Here is a 12364-nt window from a genome sequence, read left to right as displayed (position 1 = left end):
TCCAGATGTTCAAGCTGGTTTTAAAAAAGACAGAGGAACCAGAGATCAAATTGCCAACATCCCCTGGATCCTGAAAAAGCAAGGGAGTTCCAGATAAACATCTATTTCTGCTTTATTGACTATGCCAAAGCCTTTGACTGTGTGGATCACAATAAACTGTGGAAAATTCTGAAAGAGATGGGAATACCAGATCACCTGACCTGCCTCTTGAGAAACCTATATGCAGGTTGGGAAGCAACAGTTAGAACTGGGCATGGAACAACAGACTGGTTTCAAATAGGAAAAGGAGTACGTCAAGGCTGTATATTGTCACCCTGCTTATTTAACTTCTGTGCAGAGTACATCATGAGAAACGCTGGACTGGAAGAAGCACAAGCTGGAATCAAGATTGCCGGAGAAATATCAATAACCTCAGATATACAGACAACACCACCCTTATGGCAGAAAGTGAAGAAGAACTAAAGAGCCTCTTGATGAAAGTGAAAGAGGAGAGTGAAAAAGTTGGCTTAAAGCTCAACATTCAGAAAACGAAGATCATGGCATCTGGTCCCATCACTTCATGGGAAATAGATGGGGAAACAGTGGAAACAGTGTCAGACTTTGTCTTTTGGGACTCCACAATCACTGCAGATGGTGACTGCAGCCATGAAATTAAAAGACACTTACTCCTTGGAAGGAAAGTTATGACCAACCTAGATAGCATATTAAAAAGCAGAGACATTACTTTGCCAACAAAGGTCCGTCTAGTAAAGGCTCTGGTTTTTCCAGTGGTCATGTATGGATGGATGTGAGAGTTGGACCGTGAAGAAAGCTGAGCACTGAAGAATTGATGCTTTTGAACTGTGGTGTTGGAGAAGACTCTTGAGAGTCCCTTGGACTGCAGGCAGATCCAACCAGTCCATCCTAAAGGAGATCAGTCCTGGGTGTTCATTGGAAGGACTTATGCTAAAGCTCAAACTCCAATACTTTAGCCACCTCACGCGAAGAGTTGACTCATTGGAAAAGACCCTGATGCTGGGAGGGACTGGCGGCAGGAGGAGAAGGGGACGACAGAGGATGAGATGGCTGTATGGCATCACCGACTCGATGGACGTGAGTCTCAGTGAACTCCGGTAATTTTTGATGGACAGGGAGGCCTGGCATGCTGCGATTCATGGGGTTGCAAAGAGTCCGACACGACTGAGCGACTGAAATGAACTGAAGTCTTTATATGCGTTAAATAAGTAGGTTGACAGTATACAGCCTTGTCATACTTCTTTCTCAATTTTGAACCATTCAGTTGTTTCATGTAAGGGTCTAACTTTTTGCTTCTTGACCACATACACGTTTCTCAGGAGATAGGTAAAGTGGTCTGGTATTCCCATTATTTTAAGATTTTCAAGTTTGTTGTGATCCACACGGTCAGAGGCTTTAGCATAGTCATTGAAACAGGTATAGATGTTTTTCTGGAATTTCCTGCTTTCTCTATGATCCAATGAATGTTGGCAGTTTGATCTTTGGTTCCTCTGCTTTTCCTAAGTCCTGCTTTTGCATGTGAAAGTTCTTGGTTCATGTACCGCTGAAGCCTAGCTTGCAGGATCTTGAGCATAACCTTACTAGCGTGTGAAATGAGGGCCAATGTATGGTAGTTTAAACATTCTTTGAGATTGCCTTTCTTTGGGATTGGAATGAAGATTGGCCTTTTCCAGTCCTCTGGCTACTGCTGAGTTTTCCAAATTTGCTGACATTGAGTTCAGCACTTGAACAGTATCATCTTTTAGGATTTTAAATAGCTCAGCTAGAATTCCATCTCCTCCACTGGCTTTGTTCGTTTTGTTATTATGATGAAATTGCATTGAATAACATGTATGTTGAACCATCCTTGTGTTCTAGAAGTTAGTTCCACTTGATCAAGATGAATAATCTTGTTTGTTTGTTATTGTTTTGGAGGTTTTTTTTTTTTTTTTTTTTTTAGCATTTTCTGAGGATTTTTATTTCAGTTCAGTTTAGTCTGAGTCGTGTCTGACTCTTTATGACCCCATGAACCGCAGCACGCCAGGCCTCCCTGTCCATCACCAACTCCTGGAGTTTATCCAGACTCATGTCCATTGAGTTGGTGATGCCATCCAACCATCTCATCCTCTGTCGTCCCCTTCTTCATCCACCTCCAATCTTTCCCAGCATCAAGGTATTTCCCAGTGAGTCAGTGCTTCGCATCAAGTGGCCAAAGTATTTGAGTTTCAGCTTCAGCATCAGTCCTTCCAGTGAACACCAGGAGTGATCTCCTTTAGGATGGACGGGTTTTATCTCCTTGCAGTCCAAGGGACTCTCAGGAGTCTTCTCCAACACCACAGTTCAAAAGCATCAATTCTTCGGTGCTTAGCTTTCTTTATAGTCCAACTCACATCCATACATGACTACTGGAAAAACCATAGCCTTCACTAGGTGTACCTTTTTTGACAAAGTAATATCTCTGCTTTTTAATATGCTGTCTAGGTTGGTCATAACTTTCCTTCTAAGGAGCAAGCGTCTTTTAATTTCATGGCTGCAGTCACCATCTGCAGTGATTGTGGAGCCCCTAAAAACGAAGTCAGCCACTGTTTCCACTGTTTCCCTATCTATTTGCCATGAAGTGATGGGACCAGATGCCACGATCTTAATTTTCTGAATGTTGAGCTTTAAGCCAACTTTTTCACTCTCCTCTTTCACTTTCAAGAGGCTCTTTAGTTCTTCTTCACTTTCTGCCATAAGGGTGGTGTCATCTGCATATCTTACGTTATTGTTACTTCTCCTGGCAGTCTTGATGCCAGCTTGTGCTTCTTCCAGTCCAGCGTTTCTCATGATGTACTCTGCATATAAGTTAAATAAGCACGGTGACAATATGCAGCCTTGACATACTCCTTTTCCTATTTGGAACCAGTGTGTTGTTCCTTGTCCAGTTCTAACTGTTGCTTCCTGACCTGCATACAGGTTTCTTAAGAGGCAGGTCAGGTGGTCTGATATCAGTATTCATCCATAATACAGGTCTGTAGTTTCACTTTCTGTTAGTATTGTTGTCTGAATTTTGGTACCATGGTAAAGCTGTTTTATAGAATAAGTTTGAAAGTGTTACCTCCTCTTCAGTATTTTGGAAGAGTTTGAGAGGACAGATATAAATTTTTAAATATCAGTTCAGTTCAGTTCAGTCAGTCATGTCCACTCTTTGTGTCCCCATGGACTGCAGTACAACAGGCTTCCTTGCCCATCACTAACTCCTGGAGCTTGCTCAAACTCATGTCCATTGAGTCGGTGATGCCATCCAACCATTTCATCCTCTCTTGTCCCCTTCTCCTCCCGCCTTCAGTCTTTCCCAGTATCAGGGTCTTTTCCAGTGAGTCAGTTCTTTGTATCAGGTGGCAAAAGTATTGGAGTTTCAGCTTCAGCATGAGTCCTTCCGAGGAATATTCAAGACTGATTTCCTTTAGGATGGACTGCTTGGATCTCCTTGCAGTCCAAGGGACTCTCAAGAGTCTTCTCCAACCCCACAGTTCAAAAGCATGAATTCTTTGGTGCTCAGCTTTCTTAATAGTCCAACTCTCATATCCATACATGACTACTGGAAAAACCATAGCTTTGATTAGACAGACCTTTGTTGGCAAAGTAATGTCTCTCCTATTTAATATGGTGTCTTGGTTGATCATAACTTTTCTCCCAAGGAGCAAGCATCTTTTAATTTCATGGATTAATGAATTCATACATGGCTGGATGAAGCACAAGCTGGAATCAAGATTGCTGGGGGAAATATCAATAACCTCACATACACAGATGACACCACCTTTATGGCAGAAATCGAAGAATTGAAGAGCCTCTTGATGACAGTGAAGGAGGAGAGTGAAAAAGCTGGCTTAAAACTTCATCATTCAGAAAACTAAGATCATGGCATCCAGTGCACGGGGAGGCAATGGAAACAGTGAGAGACTTTATTTTTGGGGGCTCCAAAATCACTGCAGGTGATGACTGCAGCCATGAAATTAAAAGACTCTTGCTCCTTGGAAGGAAAATTTTTAAATATGCATAATGTTTTGAAGCCATCTGGTCTGAGCTTTCCTTTCTCAGATGTTTTTGGTGACTAATTCATTCTCCTTACTGTAGTGTTGGTTGGTTTGGTTTGCCCCTATGTTTATCTTTTTTATCTTGGTGAGCTGTATATTTCTAATAATTTATTAATTTCTTCTGTCATTCCATTTGTGGTGTTCATAGTCTGTTAGGATCCTTTTTATTTCTGTGGTATAAGTGTAATGTCTCCTCTTTTATTTCTAATTTTTGTTGAATCATATTACTTTTTTCTTGTTAGTCTCAGTGAGGGTTTGTTGATTTTGATGCTCTTTAATAAAACCTTTTTTTTTGTTCTCTGTATTGTTTATTTCTGCTCTAATCTTTATTATTTCCTTTCTCTATTAACTTTGGCTTTAATTTGTTATTTTTCAGTTTTTTGAAGTGTAAAGTTAGGTTGTTGATTTGAGATCTTTTTTAATGTAGATAATTATTACTATAAACTTCCCCCTTAGTACTGTAACATTTACCTTTAAAGTAGTTACTTATAGGAAAATACTGACTCCTGCCATTTAAAAATTTTTTTCTGTATGTCCTGCAAATATTTGTTCACTCTTTTTCTGTCCTGGCTGCTTTCTCTTGTGGGTTGTTGTTGTTGTTGCTCTTTCTTTTGTAGTGACATGCTTTAACTCCTTTTTGGGGGCATCTTTTATAGATTTTTTTCATTGTGTTTATTATGAGGACTACATGAAACATAGTTACAAAATCTGTCTTGCACTGAGAATAGTTTAACTTAAATCACATACAAAAATCGTGTTCCTTTACATCCTTCCTGCACTTTGTTATCAGTATCAGAAACACCATAAAAGCATAATAACTTTTAATGCTTCTATTTTTTAAATTCTGTACTCAAAAGTGATTTTGTACCATCATAACAATATTACAGATTTCTGTATTTGTCTGTATATTTACTTTTGCGACCATCTTTGTATTATCATATGCTTGTGTTGCTGTCTAAAGTCTTTAATTTCAACTTGAAAGACTTTGTTTAGCAGTTCTTGTATGACAGGTCTTGTGATAACTTTCTGTACTTTTTATCTGAGAAGGTCTTTATTTCCCTTTCAGTTGTAGTGGACAGTTTTGGGGGATATAGTAGTCTTGGTTTGCAGGTTTTTTCTTTCAACACTTTGAATATATTATCCTACTCCCTTCTGACAGGTAATATTTCTGTTGAGAAATCCACTGATCTAATGGGAGCTCCTTTATATGTATTGGTTCTTGTTACTCTTGCAGCTTTCAAGATTAAGTCACTTTTGACAAGTAGTTTATAGTGTGTCTTGATTTGGGTCTCTCTGGGTCCATCCTAGTTGAAGTTCCTGAGTTTCTTGAATCTGGATGTTCTTTTTTTTCCTTGGATTTGAGAAGTTTTTGGACATTATTTTTTTTCAGATAAGCTCTCCATCCACTCCCCCTTTTTCCTTCTGAAAAATCCCATAGTGGACATATTGGTCATCTTAGTGATATCCTCTAAGTTCCCTTAGATCTTTTTACTTTTCTTCATTCTTCTTTTGTTCTTGACCTGGTAATTTCAAATGGAAGTTTTTGAATTTGATGTTTCTTTCTTCTGCCTGATTGAGCCTGTTGTTGATCCTCCTTTAGTGAATTTAGTTACATTCTTCAACTCTGTCATTTCTGTTTCTCTCATTTTTCCATTTTCTTTCTCCCTGGTAAGATTGTCATTTTGTTCATGCATTGTTTTCCTGATTTTGTTTAGTTATCTATTTGTATTCCCTTGTAGCATATTGGGGCTTCCCATGTGGCATTAGTAGTAAAGAACCCGCTTGCAAATTCAGGAGACGTAAGAGACCTGGGTTCAATCTCTGGGTCAGGAACATCCCCTGGAGAAGGACATGGCAACCCACTCCAGTATTTTTGCCTGGAGAATGCCATAGACAGAGGAGCCTGGCTGGCTACAATCCCTGGGATTGCAGAGTCAGAAATGCCTGAAGCGACCTAGTGCACACACTCACACGCACATAGCATACTGAATTTGTTTATTACCATTACTTTCAGTTCTTTTTTAGGTAATTCATATATCTCCATTTTGTTAGGGTCAGTTTCTGGAGATTTACTTTGTTCTGTCATTTGAGTCATGTTTTCCCATTTCTTCATGTGCTTCTTTGGTGAATTGTCTGTTCGATCTTTTGCCCAGTTTTTGAGAAACATTTTTATTTCTTTATTTGGCTGCTCTGGGTGTTAGTTGTGGCATGCAGGATCTTTTGAGTTGTAGCAGCATGTGACCTCTTAGTTGTAGCATGTAGAATCTAGTTCCCTGATCAGCGATGTATTATTAGGGCAGTGTCTTAGATACCGGACCATCAGGGAAGCCCCTTGCCCATTGTTTTAATTCTTATTATTGAATTTTGAGGGGTTTTAAAAGTTTGTTCTTTATATTTTTCAGGCATATGAATTATAGTTTTTTTCCTCAGAGTCAGTGACTAGTCTTTTCATTTTGTTAACACTGTCTTTTAAAAAAAAATTTTATAATTTTAAAGAAGTCCATTTTATCAAGTTTATTATTTGGAGGGGGGAACCAATGTCATGAGTAAAAATCTTTATTTCACCAAATGTCACAATAATTTTCTCCTAAAAGTTCTATAGTTTTATGTTTTCCATTTAGATTGATGAATCCATTTTGTGTTAGTTTTTTAGTAAAGTCTGAGATCTGCTTTAAGTTCATTATTTTGCATGTGGATATCCAGTTTTCCAACATTGTTTCTTGCCTCTGAACTTTTTTTTGCGTCATTATCATAGGTCATTTGACCATATCTATTTTTGTCTCTTTCTGGGCAGTATCTTTTTCTCGTCAAGTGATTCATCACTATGCTTGTACTACCCCGTTTTTATTACTGTAACTTAAAACCAGGTAGTATAAGTCCTTTCTTCTTTTTTGAAATTGTTTAAGGTATTTTAGATTTTTGTATTTCCACATGACTTTGATAATCAAATTGTCAATTTTTACTACAATTTTTCCTGTGGTTTATTTTAATCTATATATCAGTTTAAGAAGCATTGACAACAGTGATTACAGTATATCTCCCTTATTTAGGACTTTAAGTTTACTTGGCAATGTTTTATAATTTTGTGTGTCTTAAGGCTTATTCTTAAATATTTCATATTTTTCATATTATTGTAAATGGTACTATTTTAAAAATTTCAATTTCTGATGCTTTTGTTGCTAGTATTTTCATGTTCAATCTTATATTCCCCCCATTTTGCTATATTCACTTACTGGTTCCAATAACTTTTTAGGAAGGAAAATCACATAGAAATTTTCTCCTTAGATGATTGTGTCATCTGTGAATATAGAGACGCTTTTACTTTTTTTTCCCATCTGGACTTCTTTTTTGTTGTTGTTGTTATACTTACTAGAATTTTCAGTTCAATATTAAATAAAAATAGTAAGACTAAACATTCTTCCTGATCTTTGATGTTTCACTGTTAAGTATAACAGCAAGTATATTTTAGTAATGCTTTTTTATCCAGTTAATTCCTTTCTATTTGTATATTAAACTTACCAGGAATGGATGTTGGATTTTGTCAAATGTTTTTCTCTGCATTATTTGAAAAAAATTTTTATATTTTTTCTTTTAGTTTCTTAACACAGTGAACTACATTCATTTTTCAAATTTAATACCAATTTAGCATTCTAGAGATGAACCTCACAGAGTCATATTTTATATATTACCCATTTTCTGTGTTGTTGTGTTTGTTAAGGGTTTTTTTTTTTTTTTTTTGCAGATGTATTCCTAAGCACTATATGGTTTTGTTGTCAGCATAATGCTGATCCTTTGGGGTAACTTGTAATGTTTGTCCTTTTCATTTTCCTGAAAGAGTTTGTATAGAAGTGGTAGTATTTGTTTTTATACCTTTGGGAACATTTACCAATAAAGCCATCTGATCCTGGAGTTTTCTTTGTAGGATGTTTATAACTACATATTTAGTTCTTAAAATGAATATTTGGTTATTCAGGCTGTATCTTTACGCTTTAATGGCTTCAATATTTTATCCATTTTAAGGAACCTGTCTTTCACCTATATTGCTGAATTTGTGGGTATTGTTCACAATACTCACTATTTTTTTTTTAATATTTTTATTTATTTGTCTGCTGTGCTGTGCTTAGTCAATCAGTCTTGTCCGACTCTTTGCAACCCCATGGACTGTAGCCTGCCAGGCTCTTCTGTCCATAGGGATTCTCCAGGCAAAAATATGGAGTGTCCTCCTCCAGGGGAGTCTTCCCCACCCAGGGATCAAACCGAGGTCTCCTGCTTTGCAGGTAGATTGTTTACCAGCTGAGCTACCCGGGAAGCCCAGTCTGTGCTGGGTCTTAATTGTAGCACGTGGGATCTAGCTCACTGCTGAGGATTGGACCTGGGCTCCCTGTGTTGGGAGTAAAGATTGTTAGACATTGGACACCAGGAAAAGTCCCCATATCCTTTTAACATCTGTAGAATCTATAGTGATACCACCTCCAACATTCTTGATATTGATAGTTTGTATTCCCTCTTTTTATTTTTCTTATCAGCCTGATAAGAGATCCAGTTGATTTTAATGATTGTCTCTAAGAACCAACTTTGGTTTCCATGATTTTCTCTACTTTCCTTTTTTTTTTTTTTTCTTCTGTTTTTGATCTCTGCTTTTTCCTTTCTTCTCTGTTTACTGTGGTGGGTTTCATTGTTCTCTTTCTTCTACTTTCTTAAAATAGAGGCTCAAGTGACTGATTTGAGACCTTTATCCTTTCCAGTAGAGGCAATTAGTAAAACAAAATTTCCACTGAGTATTTCTTTGCTGTTTTTTAGTTGCTGGGTAGTTTCTTTGTTGTTTTTTAGTTGCTCAGCAGTGTCTGACTCTTCCGCGACCCCATGAACTACATGTAGCCCACCAGGCTTCTCTGTCCATGGGATTTTCCAGGCAAGGTTACTGCAGTGGGTTGCCATTCCCTCCTCCAGGGAATCTTCCCCACCCAGGGATCGATCAAACCTGTGTCTCCTGCATTGCAGGCGGTTTCTTTACTGCTGAGCCACTGGGGAAATCTGAGTATTTCCTTAGGTTTCCCTAATTTTGATATACTGAACTTTCATTTCTCTTGTATTAAATGTATTTTCTAATTTCCATTGTGATTTCTTCCTTGATTCATTGTTTATTGAGAAGTGTGTCATTTAGTTTCCAAATACTTGGAAATATTTGAACATTAATTTTTCCCCTTTGGGTTATTGCAGTTGAAGGTGTTTTAATCATTTAACTGTCTTTGTATGGACTGATTTCTAATTTTTAATTTATAGTTAAATATGTGCTTTGTATGATGTGAATCTTTTAAATTTTAATCAGTCTGGTTTTATGTCCCAGAATATAGTCTGTTGGTAAATTTATCTTATGCATTTAAAAAATGTTTAGTTTTTTGTTTGTGGAATGTTCCATAAATATCAATTATGTCAAAGTGGCTGATAACCATGTTCAGTTCTTCTATGTAGTTACTGATTTTCTGATCACTTGTTGTATCAGTTATTGAAAGATTAATGTTGAAATCTTAATATTTTCGTATTGTTGATTTCACTTTTTGCTTCATATATTTTGAAGATCTGTTTTTAAGTACCTAAACATTCAGGATTTTAATGTTTCTGTTCATGGATTGACTCATTTATAATTGTAAAATGACTCTCTTTATTCCCGTTATACTCTTTGTTTTGAAATTTGCTGTTTATATAGCAAACCTGGGACTTCCTGGTGGCTCGGTTAGTAAAGAATCTGCCTGTAATGCAGGAGACTTGGGCTTGACCCCAGGGTTGGGAAGATCCCCTGGTGAAGGGATTGGCTACCCACTCTAGTCTTCTTGCCGGGAGAATTCCACGGACAGAGGAGCGTGGTGGGCTACAGTCCATCGGATCACAAAGAGTCGGACTCTACTGAGCAACAAACACACATACACACGCAGCAGATCTAGCTTTCCCATCTTTATAGTTATTGTGGTATTTCTTTCCTCTATCCTTTTACTTTTAGTCTACCTATCTGTGGTTTTATATTTCATTCTTATAATCAATTTATAGGTTTTTTTTAATCCAGTCTAGCAATGTCTGCTTTTTAATTGGGCTGTATTTAATCATTTATAGTTCATATAATTGGTATAGAAGTTGCTGAATTTAAATTTTGTGTCTTGGTTTTTGTTTTTTCTCTTTTCCTGTTCCATCAATTTTCCCCTCTTCTTCTAGAAGAACTGAGTATTTTTGTGATTCTACTTTATCTCCTTTGTTGATATATTAGCTGTGACGCTTTGTTATTGTTTTAGTGTATGCTTTAGGAATTATATATCATAAACTTTATCACAGTGTACCATCAAGTAATATTGTACCACTTCAATATGGTATAAGAATCTTACAACACTCTGCTCCCATTTTTCCTCTCCTAGAAATTCGTTTTTTTTTTAACCTTTTATTCTTACATACTTTATAAACTCCTTAATACATTGTTAATATTCTTCTTTTAATAGTTAATTATGTTTAAAAATATTTTAAAACAAAAAATATGTTATATTTACTGGCATATTTATTATTTCCAATCTTTTATTCCTTTGCATAGATCCAGATTACTATTGGTATTATTTTCTTTTTACATGAAAAATTTTAAAAAATACAGTTATATTGTGCTGGCCTGTTAATGTAAGGGTTTACAGAAAATTATCCTGTAACAGGATAGTATATATTTTAGGCTTTGGGAGCCATATAATCTATCACAACTACTCAAATATGTATTGTATCAGGAAAACAGACTTGGATAATATGTAAATGACTTGATATGGCTGAGTTTCATATAAACTCTTGTAAAAATAATGATTGATAGATAACTTTGCTAACTTCTGTGTTATTGAATAGTCTTTCAGGATTTTTATTTTTGAAAAAGTCTTTTATTTTTGTTTTAGAAAGATATATCTGTGGATATATAATTCTAGTTTGATAGTTTTTTTCTTTTGCTGCTTTAAAGATGTTTCTCCACTCGTTTCTGGCAAGAAATTTTCTTACTTTTAGTCACTGGTTTTATGTAACTTGAGAATAATGTGTTTGTTTATTGTTATTGCTTTAATATTTTAAGAATAAATCAAAATTTCCATTCTTATTGTCTTTCTGGTTATTTGGGTTCTTTCAAATATTTAATATGAATTGTGCTGCCTTGAACATTGTAGTACACATCTTTAGATGACTATGACATTTATTTGTAGTGGAATTGCTGGGCCATAGAAGAAGCATATTACCACTTCAGCAGATACTAACACATGGTTTTTCAAAGTGATGATACCATTTTACCGTCTCATCAATGATGTTTGAGAGCTCTAGTTGTTCTATATCCTCAGTGACATTTGATATTATCAAATCCCTTTCGCTTTGGTCATTCCAGCGATGTCTAGTGATATTTACTTAGGATTATAATTTATATTTAATCCTAATATATACAAATCCTAATAAATACCTAATGAATACAAATATAATTTGTATTTCCTTGAAGACTAGTTAATCTGAATACCTTTTTGAGTATACAAAGTTTTAAAACATGGGAACCTACTTTCCATTGTTTATGGGTGCATAAAAGTCTCTGTGGAACTGCTAAACACCCAATTTTGGTAGTTTCTATTTCTTGGGACAGAGAAGGGTGGGGGGAATATGTTGGATAGGAGGGTACACAGAGCCTCAATTTACAGCCTTATTGCTAAACCAGAAATAGATATAGGAATATCTAAAATGTTTCATTTCTTTAAAAAATTTTAATTTTTTATAAAATATGCATAATGTGACATTTGCCATTCCTACCATTTTTAACTATACACTTCATGACAATTTAGTACTTTTGTGTGGTTATAGAACCATTACCATCACTCAAAATTTTTTTGAGAGGTCAATTTGAATGCTTGATTTGGCACTACAGGGTTTTATAATGATTGTCAGAGAAGAAAATTTTTTACTTTGTTTCTAAAGCACGTGTAAATTCATATCCAGAAAACATAAAAATTTGACTATTCAGGGGCAGGATTTTTCTTGTCATGTTGTAAGGCATTTGTAATTTTAAAGAATTTTGAGTCTGGAGGTACATTAATTTCAAATGAAAGTAAATGAATCACATTAATTCAGCAGTTACATTTTGCATATATCTGTATGTATAGCACTGTTTTGCATTATGGTATGGGTAAGTCATAAATAATTCCAATAAATTGTTCTTAGTTGCTTTTGCCTTAATCATTTTGTGATATAGCAGTAATATTTTTCAAAGCCATCTGTTTAAATGTTCACTAACATTACCTGTACAATTA

The 12364-nt window shown here is 35.8% G+C and overlaps 1 protein-coding gene across 9 annotated transcripts in view; it reads left to right on the top strand.

The window, feature by feature from the left end:
• Window positions 1-12364, top strand: part of DCAF6 (DDB1 and CUL4 associated factor 6) — a 181645-nt gene that overhangs the window by 68976 nt on the left and 100305 nt on the right. The window lies entirely within an intron of this gene.

The sequence above is a fragment of the Bos taurus genome, chromosome 3, assembly GCF_002263795.3.
Source record: "Bos taurus isolate L1 Dominette 01449 registration number 42190680 breed Hereford chromosome 3, ARS-UCD2.0, whole genome shotgun sequence".
In the NCBI taxonomy this organism is placed as follows: domain Eukaryota; kingdom Metazoa; phylum Chordata; class Mammalia; order Artiodactyla; family Bovidae; genus Bos; species Bos taurus.
Note: the sequence above shows the minus strand (reverse complement) of the source record. Positions and strands in the feature narration are given on the sequence as shown.